This window comes from Macaca nemestrina, chromosome 1 (assembly GCF_043159975.1).
Source record: "Macaca nemestrina isolate mMacNem1 chromosome 1, mMacNem.hap1, whole genome shotgun sequence".
In the NCBI taxonomy this organism is placed as follows: domain Eukaryota; kingdom Metazoa; phylum Chordata; class Mammalia; order Primates; family Cercopithecidae; genus Macaca; species Macaca nemestrina.
The window spans coordinates 56,972,385-56,996,607 of NC_092125.1; the positions used below are offsets into that span (position 1 = coordinate 56,972,385).

Below are 24,223 nucleotides of genomic sequence, written 5' to 3' on the forward strand. Positions count from 1 at the left end.
ATTGTTTAGTGATATGATCCCAGAGTCACCCCAAATCTAGTTACACTTATTTCTCAGGTAGGTTAGGTTGAATAGAATTCCCAATACCTGGCAGGAATAAAATTTGTCCTCCTTTCTTTGGCTCCATGAGAGCACAATGTACTAGTCTTTAGATGAATCTAACAGGAAAAATTTGGTGTATATATTTCAGAGAACAATGAGCTCTGTGCATAATTGTCAGAGCATCAGTAAATCATCTTGCTTGTGTAGGAAAGTACGAAAGAAAGTTTCATTTCTTGAAAATGAGACCTGGAAGAAAAAACACTATTGACCTCAGCATTATACATGCCACTGAACTTGAACAAAGATTCTAATCAAAGAACTGAAATATATAAAGCAAAGTTCCAAGTTAGACTTTTGTAAATGTTCTCATGGTAACGTCTTTTGGTTCAAGTGGTTTGTGTATGGTGTATAAATTTCATTTTTGTTTGCTCATCCTATAAACACACGATTGGTGATTTCTCTAGTATACTGTCTTCTAGTTTCCATTTTCTTTTTAGTAATCTGCCCCAGAAAACAGTAAAAATTAGCATCTTGACTTCTGCCTTTCCCTCTATTATTAATTTATTCATTTAGCTAGTCTTTTGTAAATTTTCTCTAACAGATATTCTAAAGGGATAAAATATATGGGCATAAGTGGAAACTGAAAAAATTATTTCTTGACTACTTGGTGCCTTCTAACACTTTCAGTAGCTCCTTTAATCCATCTGATACCTAGTAAATTTCCAATACAAGCAGAGGAATTTCTGTTGTGAATGTCAGGTATGAACAGGGTAATCCCCTCAACAGAGTTTGCTAAAGAGCAAGGAAACATTATTGGTAAAATTCTTTGACAGAGAATTTAGCAGTTTCAACACCTCCCTTCCTGCTCCCTTTTAAGATTCATTGTTATCATCAAACAAACCTCTAAGACTATTTCAGACTTCCCCAAACAAGGAAGTTCTTTCAAACTCCAACCAAGTTTCTGGAGATCTTTTTGTCTTGCATTGTCGTGTGCTTTGCTTAGAACATCCCAATAGATTTCCTGTCATTGTCATCATTCTAAACACTGTGACCTGTAATACACACTGAGCCCACTGGAGGAAAACATGTTATTTTGTTAATAATGTGCTAACAGCAGAAATTATTAAGATTGAAGAGCAGTTTTTAAAAATCTATTCAAATGTGAATAAATGATGGTTTTGATAGGACCTACATTAAAGTAACAATTACAGTTTTATTTGTAGCGTAACTATAGGTCAAGGCTGGACATGCACATTTACTATAAATATCAAGAGTGCTGATTCTTCTTTAATAAACAACAGAACATGCCTAACATATAAAAATCAACCTTTTTATTTTGGCCTTACAATTAAAACAAAATGGTGAATCATTGCTGCCATCCAATTAGCATCCTTTTTTCTAATTTCTCACCATTTACATGTCTTCTTCCTTCAAAGAGAAATCAAATTTGCTTTGCTAGAGTGTAAATTATGTTTATAAATTCAAATTTTGTAGAGCAAAAGTATAACATTTGTCTTGGTGGTTTAACAAGTAGAATATTCATAATATATCTCATCCATAATATATTCAGAAACACATTTAGCTCTGCTTTACAAAAACTATAGATATTTAAAAATGAAAATAATTTTGAAGTATAGTTTCATTTTTTTTTGTTTAAATGAGAACTCAAATGGTATTGCTTGCGAGAATTTCTGACTTTTAAAAACCCATGGATTTATTTATAGATTGCTTAGCAAATGTATAAGTATACATTAACAATTTGTTAAATTTTACTTGCTTCTAGATAAAGGGTTTGTTGAAACCTTAAATATGGTATATAAATTCTCTATGAAAGGAAATTAGAACAATGTGTAAGCAACTTTTGGGAATTGATGCTGCTCAATTCTACATTTCTGTTCTTCACGGGTTGCAGTATCTCTAAAGTGTTCAGCTCACTTTTATTGAAGTGTGATAAATAGGCATGTCAAATTGTATACAGAGAATAGAACACAAATCAGCTCTGCCTGTTTCTGTTGTTTCTTCATTCTCTAAATAGGTATCCATTGCTCATTATAAACAGGGGATGTGCCCTTTTATTTGGCAGGTCTTATTTCTTCATTGACTTCCACATTTCATGGAATGGCAATAGAATCAACAGCCATTTATATATCTGGAAGAAAGATTTATTGGACAGAAAAACAACAGATTTTCTTTCCTTTTTAGTATATTTTGTACGTTCTCTTATAAATTCTATGGCAGCAAACAGTGACTGAGTGAAACTTGCTATACAAATTTAAATCTTATAATTTCAGGTAACAAAAATCATTCCTTTAACAATGTTTATTATGCAAAACCATCAATATTTATTTTTTGTTATGCACAGTACACAATTTTTATTATACATAATGTAGCAATATTTTAAAATAGTTTGCTCATAAAATTAACACCATAAATAAAATTTATTATTTGTATATTATTTAAAAAGTTATTTTTTATACTATGTTACTAGACTTTTATCTATAATTTCAAGAAGAATTATTTGGTTGTGGTCTTGAAGCTCTATGAGAAAAGATTTCTTGTGCTAATTGTAAGCTTAGTAAACTTAAATATTTGAGATATTTGTGGTTTTGAGTGGCAGAGTATTTTTTTTATTATTGTTAATGGGATTAGAAAATTCTGAACTTTGGAACCTAACAAAACAACCAAATAACCATTTCATTATACTCTGTCATCATATTTACGATACTCATTGGAAGTAGAACAGAACAACACTAAATAGAAGACAGAAGATGATACACTTCAATTTCTGCTCTTACATAATCTTTTGAAAACATCTAAAATTTGCAATCAGGGTTTAAGCATGCCTGACTTTCAACGAATGCAATTTCCAAAAAGACAGACTTGAGCATCAATAACTCTGACAGGATAAATTACTCTATTCTACTTTTAGCAAATCTACATGCATCTATTATAGCATCTTCTTAGAAAAAAAAAAAGTCACTTTTTCCTCTTTCATTGGAAGGAAACCTAGCATATAACCAATGAGACGACTCCCAGTAAATATGCAGTGCCATCTTGATTGCTCTTGGTGACTATCCATACTTAAACAGAGACTGTTCCTTTCTGTATTTTAATAAATCCTTAATTCTGTTTCTTATACTCTTCTATCTCCCATACTTACATCTGCAAATTCCCCTATGATCAAGGATTAGCACAACACTGAGGACTGAAATGAAAAGAAGGATCTAAGAGAAAATACCTTGAAAGAGACGACAGAACTCATCTTTGATGGAACAAAGAAAAGGTTAAAGAATTCTCTTTGGACACCTGAAAAAAATGTTTTCCTTTTTTTTTTTTTTTTCTTAGAGAATAAGCAATTTGTGGGAGTCACCAGATTATCAATTATTTAATCTCTCAAGACTAGTGGCAGGTTTTCCCTTTCTTATTTAGCTTAAATGATTATTTAGGAGTTAGGTCCTCAGAAAGTAAGGATTGTTTTCAATTCTCTGTTATTCTTTGTACCACTTAGCCAGAATATCATGCATTTTAGGGGCTGTCAATAAATACACAATGCATTAAATTCTCTTTGCGTTTCCAGAGGAAGGGTGTAGGGAAAAGAAATAAATGAATGCCTGACTCAAGAGGCTGAGAGTCTATTTGAGTGAGATGTGGGTCTAGTGGAAATATGCAGAAAAGAATCTTGTAGAAGAAAAATGACTCACAAGTATGTGAGGGGGAAGACTTTTTAATGTCAGTGTCCATATTTCCTGATTAAAGTGAGGGTATTTGCATCATGTTCTAGCATTCTAAATATAAAAGCAGCTAAGAATCTCCAAGAATCCCTTAAATTCTTATTTAAGAACAAGAAGAAACGAATAGGTTAGAACTCAAATATTATAACAAAAAAGTATTCTCTAGCACAATAAAATCATTACAATAAAACCTGTTAGCTGATTGGTTAGTGTTTTAGAGTGCTGTAAATGCGTAGTAACTGAAAAATGTTTCAGAATTTAAAAAATAGGTCATTGGTTAATGATTCAGAATAAACAAATATGTGAATGGTCAGGACTAACAATAAAGTTAGACTTTTTCTCCTGGAAATAGTTTGTTAAATGATATCTTTGAGGATGCTTTTAATAATATTTATACTTTAAACACACATATTTAAAAACAAGGCAACACAGAAAATATCACTAATACGATATATTTTCCCCATAGAATGTGCTTGTTAAAATTGTTCAAAAATGAATTATTGCAGGCTTGTGTTCAGCCTAAAAAAATGCAAAACACTGCTAAAATCACTACACTAATCTTTTGAAAATAAGATGCTAACAATTTTTTATGAAGCTAACCATTTAAGTCAATATTCAGAATTTTTCCTCATGCTAAAAATACTTTACATATTTTAAATCAAAACTCCTCTTGAATATGCAGAAGAAAACTGAGAACAAAATGTGAAATTTAGTAGAAGGAACAGTAGCTTTGGAGCTCTGGGATCTGTCTTGACTTGTGACACAAAGCATGTCACCCAGGCCTCTCTGAGAGATGGGGTTAATCCTAACAGATGAGCTCCCTAGAGAGTAACTGTGAGAATAATTACCATTATAAATATGATATAATGAAGTCCTCTCAAAAAAGATGCTCTTTACATCTGGCGGAATCTTACTTAGTAAAGTCTTATATAATAATTTGACCTTCACTGTAACTTAAAATATACCAGAATCCAGCCACTTCTCACCACCTCCACAGCTGCCGCCCTAACACAAGGCACCTGCCCCTCTTGCCTGGATTATTGCCATACCAGCTTCAGTGGCCTCTATGCTTCATCCTTACACATTATCACCACCCCTAGCCTAAGCTGTTCTTCACACAGAAGCCAGAGTGATCCTTTTAATTCTAGAGCCAAATCACATATGTCCACTGGTCAGATCCCAATAGCTTTCCATCACACTCAGAATAAAATCTTGAATCTTAACCAGAGCTTTCAAGGCCCTACATGATTTGCTCACCTCACTTCTTCACTGTGCCCCCTGCCATTGTCTCCTTGTTCACTCTAATGACCTCCTTACTCTTTTGCTCAAACATCCTAATAACATTCCTGCCTCAGGGCATTTGCACTTGCTATTCCCCTAGTCAGGTGTGAAGAGCTCTTCTTTGGATATTCATATGACTCCCACCATTCTTTCCTTCAAGGCTCAGCTCAAATAATATCGTATCATAGAGGTCTTTCCTGATAGCTGTATATAAAATTTCATACCACATATAATAGTCTGTTCTCATGCTGCTAATTAAGACATACCCAAGACTGGGTGATTTATAAAGACAAAAAAGGTTTAATGGACTCACAGTTCCACATGTCTGGGAGGCCTCACAATCATGGCAGAAGGCAAAAGCCACATCTTAATGGCATGGCAGGCAAGACAGAATGAGAGCCAAGCAAAAGGGGAAACCCCTTATAAAACCACCAGATCTCGTGAGACTTACTGCCACAAGAACAATGTGGAGAAAGCTGCCCCCATCATTTAATTATCTTCCACCTGGTCCCTCCCACAACACGTGGGAATTATGGGAGCTACAATTCAAGATGAGATTTGGGTGGGGTCACAGACAAACCACATCATTGCACTTTCATAATTCTTGTATTTATCTTTTTAGTATTTATAGCCACCTGATTGATTACATATGTGTTTGCTGTGTACAGGGAATTTGTGTTTATCACTGTCTTCTCAGCAACTAGAAGGGTGCCAGATTTATAATAGGTACTCGATAAAAAATTGTGGAATGAAACAATGCATGAGCTAGCAATCAGTCACAGAGATACATCAGCCATAAGATATTTTAGGATTACATCTATTTGTTGTATTTCATAATCACTTCTTCTCCTAGTCTTATAATGGTACTTCTGTTATATGCAATTCATTTGTTTCTCAGCATTTATTCTTCGATAAGCTCATTATTTGTGCTTTTTAATGATGAATGTTTAGGACATACTTCCATTAAAATCTGTAAAAGTAATCATTGTCTTCAACATTGGTCATGTATTGGGCATAGATTTGTAATTCATATAATTAGAACCCCACTCCAATCTAATTCCCCTCAATTCCTAAGGTTTTTGTATTCAGTTTATTTTAAAAATAGGACTATTTGAATATTACAATTTAGGAAGAGGCAACTTAGTACTCTTCACATTTCTAGAGATAGTCACGTTCTAGAGCTGGCTTTTGGATTTCTTCGGGGATTTTTCTAAATCCTTATACATTAACTCAATATTTTAACAAATATTTACTTTTATCTATTAGATCAAGGGCTCTCTGCTGAATGATTGAGATCCTGCCTCCAAGGATTGGTCTTCTAAGGATGAAAATACAGTAACACAAGAAACAGTGTTGCAAGTAGCCTTAAAAGAATAGGGGTGAAAGGTTCTTGACATTTAAAGAAGAGATTAAGTACCACAGTGGTAGATGAGTAAGTATTAGAGAAGGTGGCATTTGAGTTGAACTACATTTGGATATTCAGAAAAGAGCAAGAAAAAAATCATTTCAATAGGAGGAAATAGCAGAAGCAAATTTGGGAAGTATATGGAAAACAAAACAATAGGTTCACATAATAATGGGAAACCTTGGGCTATGATTGTTTATGCACTCAATTTCTTTGTTTAAGAGTATGCTTACTCTAATGCACAATATGGCCTAAATATAAGTGGACTTGTACATACACTTGAAAACATGTACTTCAAAAATAAAATTTTCTTTTGTTTTTCCTACTTGTGTAACTTATAAACTCCCAAAATCAATGTTTAAGTTACATTAGAAAATTCAATAAGTAATACATACAATTGCAGCAATGTAGGCATATGTAGCTTTGAGCCCTTGCAGAAAAAAAATTACGTAAGTTTTAAATATTCTTTATATTCAGGGTAATCAGAGTATGTGGCACACACTTTAAGTTGCTATTTAAATGTGTTCATTTTATCAGATATTTGCTTTCTTGCTAAAATACCTGCCTACATATGCACACTGAGATGGTTTTCATGTGTTCTATGCCTAGTGATTATGAACATGGAGAACTTGCTAGGGAAACTTAAGGTAAAACTGCTCTTCCATTTTTGTATTTTTAGTGAGAATCAACATGTTATCTCCTACATGCAATTCATGACTTCACTATAACTATTGTGATACATTGCATTACTAGCAAATACATGGCCAAAGAAAGACACAGATAACTTTTAATTGTTAGAAGGCTTGCATCATGTGTGAATCTCAGGCAGAGCAAAAAAAAAGTAAACTTCAGTTCGAATGTATTAGGCATTATCCTCATCCCAAAGCATTGTTTCCTTTATATAGTTTCTTTTTTGAATGATTTTGAGCAAGGCAGAGCAATTACGTGGGGTGCTGGCGGAGGCCCATGCAAACATCAGCCCCAAGTGACCAGCCACACACTCTCGGGAAGTCCATATGTGAATTAACAAATGAGAGTTTTTCCTGTGTGGGTTGCATTTTGCTTTTTATACTTTGAAATAATAAAATTATATCTGGCCTGAAACTACACCAACTTAAACATGTGCTCCAAATGTGTAAATAAAGACAAACGCGAAGAGAAAAATTAATGGCTGCCTGTTTTTAAGTCTTTTGTTTAGAGAATAAACACTTGAGGAAAAATATGAATTACATTTCATGCTTGAATCCATATTTCGTTTTTGGCAATTATGATGTCACCTCATCTGAACTGATGCCTGAGTTATCTTTCCAAATGCAGATTTGATCCTGTCATAGTTTTGTTTGCAATCTTCAGATGACTGTCAATTACCCGATACATAGAAGTGTTCAATGAACATGGTTGTATAAATGAATCAGGTGTTTGCAAAGGAGCTAGATGTCATTCCCAGAATAAAACGGTACACATATATGTTGAGATCCATTTTGAGAATGGAATGCTGTATAAATGCCTCCATAAACCCATGAGATTTTCTGAGAATTCTGCCAGCAGATTGCCTTCACACTCAAACTGCAGCTCCTTTAGGTCCCCGGCCTGATGGCCTGCTCTACAGATTTTGGACTTGCCAGCTTCCACAATTATATAAACCAATTCCTTAAAATTAATATCTCTCTCCCTCCCTCTATACATATGTATATGTATACATTTATATATATACACCTTATTTTTTTTTTCTCTAGACAACACTGACTAAAATAGGAAAGTTGTATGGCTTGAAGATGACCATCTGAATACTGACCAGCCTCTTCAAATATATTTTGCTCTACAACTCCTTGGTAAATCCTGTCAAAGACTCCTTCTTAAAATTGTTTTAGAACTAGGACACTTGAAATCTGTTGGATGTGTCAGCTTCACTTTTGCACTGAAATTATTCCAACATGCAGGACTGGCTTTCCCAGTAGTCAGTACAGTATCTCTAGAATGTCTGGCCTGAAAGGTGACAACTTTGAAGGCTATTTCTGCTACGTCACAACCCTCCTACTGCTAGCTACCCTGGAAGGCAAAGGGTTGATAATGGAAGAACCGAGAACAGATGATAATGGAGGAAAAGCATGAGAGAATTCCATGCCTCATCAACATCTTTAGCAAAATTGTTTCTACTCTCTGCAAAAATTAATACTACATGGTAACATGATGTGGCTGGTGATGTTCTCATCTCATGATCAGGATATAAATAACTTTTAATTGTTGTTAGAAGGCTAGCATCATGTGTGAATCTCAGGCAGAAAAATTTTTCATATGATCAAATACTTTGTTAGATATTTGCCATGTCCTATTATTTTTGAGTATTTATGATAGGCAGTATAAGAAGGACACTTTGTAGAAATGTTGAATGAAATCCTTTAGTTAATAAAAAAGTAGGATTAATTTAATATTTCAACCAGAGTTGAAGTAGTTGGTGGAGTGTAGACATGACATTGAGGGGCAATTTTCTTTTAGCTTGTTTGGATGGAGAATCAACTTGCTCTGCCCTCTACAGTTTGGAGCCCTATTCCAAGTCTTGGGAAATAAAGGGCATATGCCTCTCGTGTAAACCCCCAATTATTCTTTACCTATTGTTTTAAGTGGAGATTTCTGGCAATCACTTCAAGCTTTGGTAGCTCTTTCCTGTAGAGAATTATCTACTTATTACTATATATGTGTAGGTTTTTGTGAGCTATCTTTATGGATATTAATTTAAATAAAGAAATAAAGTTAGGGCCGGGCGCGGTGGCTCAAGCCTGTAATCCCAGCACTTTGGGAGGCCGAGACGGGTGGATCACAAGGTCAGGAGATCGAGACCATCCTGGCTAACACAGTGAAACCCCGTCTCTACTAAAAAATACAAAAAAAAAACAACTAGCTGGGCGAGCTGGAGGGCGCCTGTGGTCCCAGCTACTCGGGAGGCTGAGGCAGGAGAATGGCGTGAACCCGGGAGGCGGAGCTTGCAGTGAGCTGAGATCAGGCCACTGCACTCCAGCCTGGGCGACAGAGCGAGACTCCGTCTCAAAAAAAAAAAAAAAAAAAAAAAAAGAAATAAAGTTAGGATTTTTTTTACTTTACTATACTATATTTTTACACTTTATATTTGATTGCCTTTTATTTCTTTTATGCATACCTTTATGGGGAAAGGTTTCTTTCCCTACACTTGTCTTCATATGTAGTGAGTTTCATTAATGTAACACTTTAAGCTCTCCTATTTATTCTACTCCAGACACACATTTAAATGGGAAGTTGGGAAGGAAAAACTGCGCACATGAGCCTGCATATCTCCATATCTTCTTTTTCTTTCTTTCTCCCTCATCCTCTCACTGTCTAGCTCTCATGTTCTCTTCCTCTCTTTGTATTGCCTACAGAAGGCAAATCCTCTCAGGTGACCTCTCCATGCTATAAATTTTCAGCCTACATACTTGAAGGTGTGAGTCACATTCTGCAAAATGATCAGCCATAGCAATAATAAAGGTGATATTCTGTCTCCACTGATTTTGCTTTTTATTTCAGAACTTGAGTGGGGAAGAAGGGTGCTATTTATTGACTTCCTCAAGAACTCCAACTATCTAATGCTTGGATTCAAACAAATATAACCTTCTTTTCTGCGTGGAATGAAGTATTATCAACACATATTTACCAATATTTTCTACTACTGTTTTGGTACCTTATTTTGTTTTTTAATTGTGATTCAGAAATATATGTGCAGTAGGTCCTAATTATCACATTCTTATTTTTCTTCTTAAACAACAAATCAATTGTTTCAATTAATTGTGCTGACACTTCATTTCTCTGAGGTGCAAAGATAATCTGTACCTAAATTAGGAAAATAAGTCAAAAGAATACGGATTAAGACTTTTGATGACAAACACCTGGATTTTGCTCAATGAAGGAATGAATATAAACTTGACCAAAAAAGAAAACAACTTCAACAACTTTCTTTTTAAAACTGCTTTACCACAGATTGTGTTATTTTACAAAATTGACATATTTTACCCTTAATATATCTTTTTAAATTCTCATTGCATTAAAGCACAAAGGGAGTCTCAGCACAGGGTAACTCTGCTCTGAATTATGATTTCCTTATTTCTTCGTACAGTGTTCCCATTAATTCAGAGGTGTTATTTCTCTCCAGTGAGAAAAATCATCAAAATCAAGAGCAGGAAAAAAAAAAAGGCTATCTTTTCATTTACTCTCTCAGTAATTGAAACCCCCATAACACTCTAGCATCTAACATTGAACTACATCAAAGCTATAGCAATTCAGTCAAACTCTGGAAGCTGGCTGTATTAGGGACAATGAGCTACAATTATACTCTAAAAAACATCATCTGAGACTATACATATGTCAAAGTCAACACTTTAGAGGTGGCTAATAAAGAGCCATATTGATACCGAAAAGCTCATTAGGGACAATCAGCTGTGTTAACGGGAAAGAATGACATATTCCAGAGGGAGCACCATGGCTGTTGTTATCATAGCTGCTGGGAATCCTACTGGAATGCCATTTCCACAAAAATTAGAAGAGAGCATAGACTGTCAGGGGCTGCCTTTCATGGCACTTGAAATCCCTTTGGAGCTAGCATTGCACACCTGAGGCTCTATGACCGAAATAAAAATGTGGCTGTTGCTTCTGAAGTCCTCCTCAGCTTCATCCAGATTCCTAGGTCAGAGCACCCCATGCACGGCTTCTGTTTAGTCCTGACAATGTGTTTCTTTGCTATCTCCTTGCAATTTCATTTTCTTTCTAAATCAATTCCATCTGTTATCTTAAAAACCATCTTAGCTTAAAATCTTTTTAGCAGTTTCATTTGTTACCTCTTCCAGGTTTACCCCATAGAAAGAATAAAAACCCCTGATGTTTATGTGGCCAGTTTCTAGGAAGTATAATTCTGTCATCTGGCCAAAATACAGACGTACCGTACTTTATTACACTTCACTTTATTGCACTTTGCAGAAATTGTGCTTTTTGCAAATAAAATGTTTGTAGCAACCCTGCATTAAGCAAGTCTGTCTGTGCCATTTTTCCAATAGCATGTGCTCTTTTTGTGTCTCTTTGTCACATTTTGCTAACTCTCTCAATAATTCAGAACTTTTCATTATATTTTATCTGTTATGGCAATCTATGATCAGTGATTTTCTGTATTACTGTTGTCATTTTTGTGGGTGCATGAACTGCACCTATGTAAAATGGAGAATTTAATTGATAAATGTTGTGTGTGTTCTGACTGCTCCACAGACCAGCCTTTCCCCTGTCTCTCTCCCTCTTCTTGGGCCTCCTTCTTCCCTGAGACGCAGCAATATTGAAATTAGGCCAGCTCTACAACGGCCTGTAAGTGTTTAGGTGAAAGACAAGAACCACACCTCTCATTTTAAATTTAAAGCTAGAAATGATTAAACTGGGTGAGGAATGCATGTGGCAAGCTGTGATAGACCAAGAGCTAGGCCTCTTGTGCTAGTTAGCCAAGTTGTGAATGCAAAGGAAAAGTTCTCCAGGAAATTAAAAGTGCTACTTCACTAAACATACAAATGATAAGAAAGCAAAACAGCCTTATTGCTGATTTGGAGAAACTCTGAGTGGTCAGGATGGGAGATCAAACCAGCCACAACATTCCCATAAGCCAAAGCGTAATCCACAGCAAGACCCTAACTCTTCAATTCTATGAAGTCTGAGAGAGGCAAAGAAGCTGCAGAAAAAAGTTGGATGCCAGTAGAGGTCAGTTCATGAGGTTTAAGGAGAGAAACTGTTTCTGAAACATAAAAGTGCAAAGTTACACAGCAAGTGCTGATATAAAAGCTGCAGCAAGTCATCCAGAAGATTTAGCTAAGATAATTGATAAAGGTGGCTACACTAAAAATATATAATTTCAACGTACATATACAGTCTTCTATTGAAAGAAGATGCCACCTATGACTTTCATAGTGAGAGAGGAGAAGTCAAAGCCTGGCTTCAAAGCTTCAAAAAACAAGCCGGCTCTCTTGTTGGAAGCTAATGAACTGAGTGACTGTAATTTGAAGCCAATGCTCATTTACTATTCCAAAATTTCTAGGGCCCTTAAGAATTATGCTAAATCTACCCCACTTGTTCTCTGTAAATGGAACAACAAAGCCTGGGTGGCAGCATATCTATTTACAGCATGGTGGACATGCTGTATTTTAAGCCCACTATTGAGACCTACTGCTCAGAAATATAATTTTCTTTTAAAATATTACTGCTCATTGAGAATGTACTTGGTCACCCAAGAGCTCTGATAAAGCTCTAATGCAAGAAGATTAATGTTATTTTCATGCCTACTAACACAACATCTATGTTGCCGCCCATGGATCAAGGTGTAATCTTATTATTTAAGAAATACATTTTGTAAGGCTATCACTGCCATAGATAGTAATTCCTCTGAGGGATCTCAGTAAATTGGAAACCTTCTGAAAATGACTCATCATAGTAAATGCCATAAAGAACATCCGTGATTCATAGGAGGAGGCCAAATTATTAATATTAACAGGAGTTTAGAGGAAGTTTAATACAACCCTCATGGATTACTCTGAGGAGTTCCAAGACTTCAGTGGAGGAAGTAACTGCAGATGTAGTGCAAATGGCAGGACAACAAGAATTAGACGCGGAGCTTGAAGATGTGATTGACTTGCTGCAATCTCATGATAAAACTTTAAGGAATGAGGAGCTGTTTATAATGAACAAGCAAAGAAAGTAGTTTCTTAAGGTGGAATCTACTCCTGGTGAAGATGCTGTAAATGTTGAAAGTACAACGAAGGATTTAGAATATTACATCAATTTAGTTGGCAAAGCGGCTACAGATTTTGAGAGGATTTACTTCAATTTTGAAAGATGTCCTACTATGGGTAAAATGCTACCGAATAGCATTGTATGGTACAGATAACACTTAAATGAAAAGAAGAGTATATCAGTGTGGTGAGCTTCGCTGGTGTCTTATTTTCGGAAATTGCCACAGCCATCCCAAACTTCAGCAATCACCCACCTGACCAGTCAACAGCCATCAGCATTGAAGCAATACCCAAAACCAGCAAAAAGATTACAACTAACTGAAGGCTCAGACGATCTTTAGCATTTTAAATAATATTTTAAATTAAGGTATGCAATTTTTTAAATAGTGCCATTGCACACTTAACTCACTATCATATAGGGTAAACACACTTTCATATGCACCAGGAAACTAGCAAATTCATGTGACTCACTTTATTGCAATATTTGCTTCGTTGCAGTGGTCTGAAACTGAAACCACAAAATCTCGGAGGTATGCCTGTATTCTTCAGGTTAATTGTGGATTGGAAAAAATCAAACTAAGCTCTTTTACATTTGTTTGACACATAGAGAAGTAAAAAGATAATGATGGTGACATTGATGAACAGGATAGAATTAGTATCAAGCTTCAATGATAAGAACAAGGATCTTAGAAATGTAGTCCCAAGTTTTAACATGACAAGCGGTGAGAACTCACTTATCAATTGGAAGGTGCTAGATGACCAATTTTCTAAAATCAGTGGTTCCATAAACTACTGCTGCTATGAGAGTCCAAGCTATTCCAGAATTTACAGTTTGATGAGAGTATTCTGTCTTCATCCGTCTAGCTCCAAGAGCATCATGGCATCCTACCACCTCTCCTGCTCTGAAATGATTCTGAAACCACTAGTTTTTTAGGTCTAAGGATTGCTGAAAAAGCTAGTGGCATAGGGCATCAAAAGGACACAGTCATAATCTTGAAGATTCTTGAGGAAATCATAGGTCATAGTGTATTGGATCAGATCATGTGGTCAGTGGTTATGCTAATTGTGCTTATGCTACGTCCATCTAAACTCTCAATGATATCATTTATTTGATGAAGATAGATCCTGAAACACTGAGAATGACATGAATGAATGTTAAGATTCCAGTTGTTATTTGGAGTATATCTGAACTCTTCCAAAGGTCTGTACATTTATTGGAACAAATATCCTACAGCAGATGCCACTTATTTGATCACATAGAAAATGTCCCTGCTTGGTGATATTCTTTTCTTTCATGACATGTGCATCCTTTAAGAATTGGGGAAAATATGACTTTAGTAAACTAATAACAACATTTTTTACATACTATCAAAGCAAGAAGTAATTATTTGATTTAATAAAATGCCCTAAGAATTACATAAGAAATATTATACAGAAATGCAGATTTTTTTCTGAAACTGATACATTTGATTAATTCTTGGAGTCTTATTGTAAAAACTCCAGATTTTATTCTAATATTGCCCTAAACATAATTTAGTGTTTATTTTTATTTTTTATTTTACTTATTTATTTTTTTGTGATGGAATCTTACTCTGTTGCCCAGGCTGGAGTGCAGTGGCATGATCTCGACTCATTGTAACTCCACAGCCTAGGTTCAATCTATTCTCCTGCCTCAGCCTTCTCGATAGCTGGCACTACTGGTGCACACCGCCATGCTCGGCTAATTTTTATATTTTTAGTAGAGATGAAGTTTTGCCATGTTGGCCACTCTGGTCTCAAACTCCTGACCTCAAGTGATCCACCTGCCTCAGCCTCCCAAAGTGCTGGGATTATAGGCATGAGCCACCGTGCCTGGCCAATTTAGTGTTTATTTTTATAATTCTAAATCTTTAGGACATTTACTCCTCTGGTCAACATTATGAACATCAATTATATTAGCAAAGTATTGAAGAAGGACAATTTAAAAAATGTAATTCCTGAAATTTATTGCTATTCACAAATTTATGATTTTTACAATAAAATGTTCTGCAAACATACAGAAGATATATTTTGAATACAAAAGAAGAATTAATTATGGTGCACATTTTAAAATGTCATTTTCAATCAATTTGCTTATGAATATATCAAAGGCAGAGAATACATTTTTCTCATATTTTTTATATCCTCCTACCTGTGTAGTGCAGTGTTTATAATAAACAAAGGCTTAATAAATAGATATTGAATTAAAGTAGCACAGTGATCCAGTCTCTGTCTTCCTACCCTGAAAATTAACTAGGGAATTTGGTCAGCATCTCCTTTTTTGCCTTCTACTCCTCAAGGACAAAGTAGTAGATTAGCTTTACTCTTTACTTATATAATTTAAAAAATGAATATATGAATGTTTGAATTCATGACTCAAACATCATTTATGAATATGGAAGTTGAAGAAAAAAACTGATGAAAAATTATAAATGAGTACTCAAATATAAGACATTCTGGCTGGGCGCAGTGGTTCATGCCTATAATTCCAGGACTTTGGAAGGCCATGCTGGAGGATTACTTGAGGCCAGGCCTGCAGTGAGCTATGATTTTGCCACTGTACTCCAGCCTGGATGAGAGAGCAAGACCCTGTCTCAAAACCAGACACAAACAAACAGAAAGCATAAACAAAACTGTTTCTAATAATAGTTTCTGGTTTCTTTAATGACTTTTGCAGTGACTACTCAACATTTGGAACACTGATTCGTTTTTCAGGGATAAATAATGGAACTTCTTCAGGATACTCAACACGACTTCAGCAGACAATTTCAAATTTATTGTAGAATTTCTTAGAAGTTAGGGCAATACTGTAGAAAACTTTGCCACAATTGCTTCCTGTTCCCTACTATTATGTTGCATTTGACCTTCAAGAAAAGTTCTACCATAGTAGGCTGAAATTGCATATAAACACACTAGAGACATGTTTTAAAATAGTGGATACCTTCAAAAAGAAGGTATTCTGAGGTATTCCTGCCTCAGCCTCCTCAGTAGCTGGCACTACAGGCACACACCACCATGCCCGGCTAATTTTTATATTTTTAGTAGAGATGGGGTTTCACCATGTTAGCCATTCTGGTCTCAAACTCCTGACCTCAAGTAGTCCACCCACCTCAGCCTACCAAACTGCTGGGATTATAGGCATGAGCCACCGGGCCTGGCCAATTTAGTTTCATATATATATATATATATATGTATATATATACGAAATTATTTCAGCTCTAGCAAATAATAAAAACTGTTTTTCTGTTGTTTATGGAATAAATGAGTTTCTATAGTGAGTTTCACTACCTGACACAAAATTAAGAACTGTTTTTTTAGAAAGCTGGGAACCAACAAGAAAATTTTCGGGCAATGACTTAACATTACTTCTCTAAGAGAGAAGTTGACTTGAGTCACACTTTCACATCTTGTAACTTTCAGTTGATTAACGCTTAAAGAGTCACAGGAGAGAAGAGAAGGACTTGTGAGTCCAACCAAGTCTCTAACTAAACCGAAATTTAGTTGTTTATGGAAATTTTAGAAAATGCCAAAAAAATTGAGAGGTGTGAGATTTTTGGATTTCTAAGTACTTCTAAGTATGTATTTTTAATCCTTGACAGACTCCGTTAACCCTGATCCAAGATTGAGACCATCTACAGATTTTATTTTTTAAACCATGAGAACATGAATTACGTTGATGCCCAATGGCTTCCCCAGAGCTAACATTCAATAAACATTTGAGATTGATTATAAAGTGACTACATTGTAACAATTTGATAACACTGTCCTTGGACTGAGTTTTATCCTTTTGTAAGGATTATTGGTGGCTACATGGATTTGGATGGAAGCCACTGCAGGCTGGACTACTGTGAATTGTCTTGTAACCAAGCTCAGTACACTTACTAAAACGCTGTGAGATTATTTTTTAAATTTGCAGCCATTATTGGTATATTTTTTGAAACATTAGTTCTATTTAGATGGAATAGAAGAATATAACAGGTAAAGGAGATAAAAACACTAAACAGATGAGCCATAGGGAAACATGACAGAACAAACTGATATTTATAAAAAAATATATAAGTGGTGTGGAAATGAAAAGTGTATTATCCACATAGGTAAAATCTCATTATGATGAATTTTAAGAGAGTTTAGTATACAGTAATTTTAAATAAATAAGTAAAATGAATGGACTTTGCCATTTTGCTTATACATGTTCTATCTCAATCTTCCTTGTAATGGAACTTATTACAGAGATTTGACCTGTGCATCTAAGTATTGATTACTGATGATAATCTGAGATAGGGCCCACATCCCTTCTAGTATTAATATAGTCTTGCATTTGAAAAATTCTTTATGACTTTGATGTTTCCCCCTCTCCCCACCTATTATTATGTTTTAAGACAAAAGTGTTGGGAAGCTATGAAGCAAAGCAGTCAGATGCAGAAGTAAAAAGTCTCTCTAGCTTCTGAGTTCAATTCCTAGCCGTATCCCATAGGCATTATAGCATCTTGAGCTTATGATCTGGCCATCCTGTTTCTAAGTTTCTTCATTTCCAAAATAGGATAATAATGGGAGAGTTGCCTCATAGAAATTTTATGAAAATTAGGTGCAATATACATAGTTCTATGATTTACCTGTAGTAAGCACTTAATAGATGTTTCTCGTATTATGAGATATATAGAGCATGTGCTGTTATGACTGTTCACAGATGAGGAAACTGAATAACAAAGGGGTTATGTCCTTCTGTAGGAAGTCTGATGTTTCTTATTAAAATGAATTGCTCAGCTTTATCCTTAGCAGGACTTTTATCAGAGCTAATATTTTTAACCAAATGGGTTCATTGTGACCTTTGTTTCCCTTGACGCAGTCATTTTTAAGGGGAAGTCCAAGGAATTGAAAGAATTATACTTTTATCACTCTAGATACTACATGAATATAGATTACTTGCTTCTCTTCTCAGACCTCAGTTTCTTTGTCTTTCTGTAATCTCTAAGGCTCTTTTCTGTTAGAAAATAATGTTACATTATTTCACAAACTAGATCATTAAACTCTTGAACTCTAAATTTGACTCTAATAAACAAACCATCCTAAATTAAAAGAAAAGGAACCCACATTTTGACCATAAAAATGGTATGGATTATTTTGTGATAATAACTAGGTACTGATATTAGTCACTCCTAGGCCAGTTCTTCCTTTTTTTTTTTAACATCCCAATTCAAAAAATGTTGGAAGGGAAATTCAGATCTGTAAACTCAGTCTAACATTAACAGCAGTTATAGAAATAAAGTTTTTCCTACCAAGTCCAAATATGATCATTAATAATGTACTGTGTATTAATAGGTGCACATGGTGTAGACACATCAATGCCTAATGCAATGACAAATCACATCCAAGTCTAATAGAAGTAAATATTACTAAAATTCTACATGATTTTTATTAAATAATTAATTCCACATTTTCAACTAAGAAACTACTTTTGATATTTATTTAATATGGTCTGCCATTGCATCTCTAACTTTTTTCCCTTCACTTTCCTCTGTCTAAAGATTGGGCTTATAGGACCAAATATCAGTTGAATAAATTGATATTTTTTTAAAAAGAAGGATGAAGAAAATCACAGACATTTCTGCAATTTTCATATTATGGATAGATTAAGAATAACTGAGTTTTGGATGCTATGAATACCTAAAAAGCAATTTAACGTGAATCTATTCTGTGTTTATAGAATATTCCAGACCCAGAGATAGTTTTGGTAAACAAATAGATTTAAAAATTTGTTTCTAATTATCTGTTTTATGGCATGATCTAAATAGTTATTGATTATAATTTCGTAAATGAATAAATTAAATCTTTTGTATAGACTTCAGTGGAAAAAATATTGTCAATATAATTATAACTATTTACATTTCAAGTATGTTTCTAATTCATGTTACATTTCTTCTTTAACTCACTTGTGATGTTTTTCTCCACAGACTACCATTACTCATGCTACACTCTTCATATTTAGATTTATATTATTATCACTACTTCTGACATTTGAATCTATAAGTTCAATCCCTTATGCTTATTCTTAATGGAAGTTCATTATATGTACATCACAGTTATAAACTAATTTAAACCTAAAGCATAGTCTGAATTAGTAAGATAATTTATAATTTATTGTCATTTATTTAGAAATAAGAAATCTGAGTTAAGTTTGCAATGATAAAATTCAGAGTAAAAGTGTTGGCAACAGTCACTCAATGATCAATTTTCCTATAATAAAATTTTATAATAATAAATTTGACAATACTCTGAGGACATCCATTTTGTAACTCTTAGTATTAATGTCTAAATCAGCGGTTGGAAAACCCCCACAGTCACATCATGTGGTTTCAGTAATAATAGCTAAAATCTATCCTGCAGTGAATCTTTTCTTTTTTTGAGCTACCCAATGGTTCCATATTATTACAGAATTTGCAGAGAATAATTTCTACCCCAAAAGAATCTTTACAAATTATTGCCCATGCTGTTTCCTGACTTTACTTGGCTTATCTGTAAAATACATTATCAGAACTGAGTAAGAGCCTTTTAAGCTATGTGATTTTAGATGTGATACTTCATAAAGAAAATCAGTGGGTTCTGGTGAAGAACGCTTTTCAGAAGACACATACAGGAACAAAAGTTCATATACAAATGAGTTTAAAATATGAAAATTTAATACTAGAAGAGAATAACCTTGAACAAGTATAAGTGAGACCACATTTTAAATAGGATGGACCACTTGGCACATGCATAATATAGAGATTATTTTGAGAGCTCAGAATTTATTAATTGGCTAATGGTCTCATTTTTAGATAATCATGTAGAGATATGTCCTAAGACCTTGGAGATCCACCAGCCCTACATCTCTAAATTACTGATAAGGAAAATGAGGTTCACAGAGAGCCACCCAGCTGTTGAATAACATGTCTTCTGACTCCTTACCCAGTGCTTTTCTTGTTTGCTATTTTACCATGAGAAACAGATATAGGCATTCTGAAAGATAATTAATTGACCAGAATTGTGGAGAAGAAAACAAAAAAGACTGAAACAATAGACACTGACTGTGTAATTATCTGGAGGAAAGAATATTGGTAGCTTTTAAGTCTAATAAAGATACAAATGTCAAGAAAAAGAAAAAAATTAATAAATATTTAGTAAATATATTTCAAGTTCTTTTGGCCAAAGTATAAGATGAGAGCCTTTAAAAAGCAGCTTTCCATATTCTTGAATGTATTTTAGAGCAAAAATGTGATGTCTTTGAATAAATGACTTGGTATACAAAACTTACAGAATAAAGAATTTTAAATATATTATTGTATAGTCATAATATGTTCTTTTGAGAGATGGTATGGCTGCAATCATTGTATCAGCATTTTTTACGTATATCTAGTGTAAAAAGTCAGGAGTCACATTTATTGAGGGCTATAATATACTCTCTCTGAACCTGAGAAAAAACAGAGTCTTTCATATTCACCTGTCTTCATCTTTAGACCATGTAAGCCCAAACATTGTCTGGAGTAAATATTTACTAGTGGATACTAATTGTCCAATTTTGAAATAACTCGTAGTTAATAAATGTGAGTTGAAGATAGTTTAAGTGGATAGCAATCTCAAATATCTCAGAAAGGTAGTATAGTTGCTTACATCTTTTAGGCATTGAGATCTTGACTAAAGTTTTAAATTGACTATAGGTATCTCTTGATATAGTGCTACCTAGATAATTTAATTAGTGAGGGGGGAAATCATTTAAACTCACCTTTATGTACCTCTGAAGTTTTTTGTCTATAGATTATGTTTAGGATCACGCATGATAGGAAAGGTGCTGATGCAGATTTCTACTCTGATGCCGTGGCAGAGACAGAGCATTAGAGGTTTGTATGGCAATGCATTACCACATGGTTCATGTAAATCTGCAGTAATACTGTATTCAAATAAGGATCTTGGTTTCAGTACACTTGTTCAGAATTGCGTTTGCCCCTTTTAAAGGAAAATCTAGTTCCAAAAAGCAACCCTACTGTCAATGCTCTTTCTTTAACTATGCTATTGGTGCTATTTTCTTGGCAAATAAGACAATTCTTATGGATTCTCAGAACATTTTACAATAAGCACCTTACAAAACCCCTTGAGAGTGTGGCATATGAAAATTAATGCATGAAGCTAACTGTAATACATGTTTCTTTATGAAAACAATAAAATGGGAGAAACAGAAATAATGTTAAAGAATAATATTTTAACCATATTACCAATTCCTTATGTAACATAAAAATAGCTAGAATGTAAGACTTAATTCCAAAGAATTTGAATAAAAGAAACGCATGAGGCATATTTTCTCAGTTTCTGCAACCATGAAAGTTAGTTGAAGCAGGTAGAAAGATCTTTTAATTTAAATCTTCAATCAACGTTATGGTTTTAAACTAAAAATCTATTAATAAGTATAGTATCCAATGAATATACTTATTTGAAAAATTTCAATAACTTAAAGACAAATGTAAAAACTGGTTAGGAATTTTATATTTGAGACCTTATTCTTTTTATTGTTTCTGATATGTAGGTGATTAAAGTGTGACAATAGACACACGAAAGATAAGCTGCAAACTATGAGACAGTGATTACTTCCATAGCCAGAGGGAAATCAGGATATGAAATGAGGATGGGAGTCTTCAATTGTGTATAAATAATTTTTTTTAAATAATTTGGGGGTAAGTATAGCAAAATATTATAAATTGTAAATCTTTTTTATAATGCATAAAAAAGTGGTGGAAATATGCATATGTATATTACATTGCTTTTACTTTTCTGTGTAGTTTAAAATATTTCAAAATGTAAAATATTTTCTACCTTTTAAAATTCAAGCTAAAAGAAATGTTTATATATTATTTCTCCAGTGAGATTTTAAAACCAACCTTTTCCTCAAGTTAGATATTTTATTGTCTTCACAATTCAAAAGCATGTATTTAAAATACATGAATTTACGTAATGTGGATAATTCTTTGCTAAACAAAGCATTCAGCAGAAAAGTAAAATAAAATTCTAAATGTTTTTAATGTAATCCAATACTTGCCTAACTTTATTTCCCTTTTTTATGTTTATATAGTTAATATTGAGTCATTTTATATGTTTTATGCATGTTATCTATAATAACATTAGATTTTAGAGGCATATACATGGTTGGTTTGTTAAAAATATCTGTTAATTAGTATGTAAAAATGGATTTTCATTTATATTTATCAAACACCATGTAAATACATAAATATATTTTACAAAATGTTGTAGTAAAAACTGTCTACTAAAAGTACTAAAGTAGTTTGTGTATTCATCTCTTAGTTTATAATTTTTAAAAGTAAAATTAATCCTTTAAACAAATACAAGCCTGGAATAGAAGAGCTTTATTTATTACTAAAAGTGTATGTGTGAAAATATAGAGGAAATAATTATATAAAGTTTTCTATGTCCCCCTCAAAGTAAAGTAGCTTAAATAGAAATCACTATTTTAGATATATTCTTACAAGAATTCATTCTAACAACAAATGTGCTAATCTGGTTTAAATGTAAGTTGCACTTGAATAGCCTTCGTTATATTTTGAAGAAGAGCAATATGCACTGTTTATTAATTATAAAAGGAAACAAATCTAAGTTTACTGAGTTTTTACACTTTCTAATAAAAATGTGAGCATCATAACTACTGGATTATTTGCTATGTTCAACACACTCCGTTCACAATTTAAAGTTTGCACATAGTGTCTAATAATGGTCAAGCACTTGCAAAAATGTTGCACCTGGAACAGGGAGGAGTGAGAAGGGCAAAGGTCAAAACCAGGCCTTAATAAGCATTGACTAAATAGACTTTAGACTCAGTGAAAAGTCCAGACGACCCCTGCAGCGTCATCTTACAGCTCTGATTTTCCTCTTTTCAACATGTAGTATAATCCATAAATACAACCAAATCACTAACAGCTTAGTCTTTGGTTTGGTTTTTTATCTTCCAGAGTTTTCCCCCACTACCCCCTTTACAAAGATTTGAAAAATTAACCCCTTTCTGTCCTCAGACTAACCAAAGAATGAATTTCTTCATAGTCACTGTTGTCAGCTTAAATCGTTAACTCTTTTCAGGGCAAGAGGCACTTTGTAAAGTGGTTCATAATAACCAGAGTAGTGACTGAGTGTTTCATTTTCTCTCAATATATTTTGAATAATGTCCTGATAGATAACTAATAGTAACAGCCAATCAAACAATTATACAAATCAGTGAATTATGTCTCCTATATGAATGTTTTTAAAGCAATAAAATTAGATTAATACTGAAAACCTTATGAGGAATTTTTACTTCTGGTTTCCCATCACACAGTGGTTGCGTTTTCATGAAGTTTTCTTGATAATTCACAGGTATAATAAAAATGTCTGTAACCAATTTTTGACACACCCTCCTAATTTCAAATTATTTGATACAGTTTACACCCTGATATTCTTATTGACATAGTCTCCTCTTTTCATACTTGTGTTTTATTTTTCTAGTCCAACATGTGCTGAAGGAGAAGTTAGTTCCTTTAAGTTAAAACAGTAATTTCCCTACAGGAAATATACCGAATCAAGTATAAACCACAAGAATGAGTCGAGCATCTACTTCAAGTGCATTAGTTGAGAGAAGCCTTCCACTCTGAAGTGGGCACACTTCGTGAACCAGAAGTGAGAGCTGCCCAATCAAATTCAGTGTAATCGCGTGATTCTGCCTACTACCCTGCAAATTTTCAGAATGCCAAAGACATCTGCGTCTGTCCCTACATGTATCCTTTTGATGTCATGTCTACCCTGTTAACCCCGTTTCCCTTAGAGTTAAAAATATAACGTTTTAAAACAAAAATGTAAGAAGACAGCTCTGCCTGTGAAACATAAACAGCACCATGGAGGGTGAGGCAAAGTCCTAACTAAGCAGAAATAACTGGGAATGTAGCAAACTGGGTGGAAGTTCAGAAGTGTGCTAT

The 24,223-nt window shown here is 34.0% G+C and overlaps 1 long non-coding RNA gene across 3 annotated transcripts in view; it reads right to left on the minus strand.

Moving 5' to 3' along the window:
* LOC112427219 (uncharacterized) overlaps positions 1-24,223 on the minus strand; it is a 47,745-nt gene that overhangs the window by 13,584 nt on the left and 9,938 nt on the right. Inside the window, exon 1 of one of the 3 annotated variants that reach the window (XR_011612468.1) lies at positions 1-24,223. This exon is cut by the window's right edge and continues 9,938 nt beyond it. The exons of the other annotated variants lie outside the window; for them this stretch is intronic. This is a non-coding gene — a long non-coding RNA (uncharacterized lncRNA). 3 annotated transcript variants of the gene reach the window in all.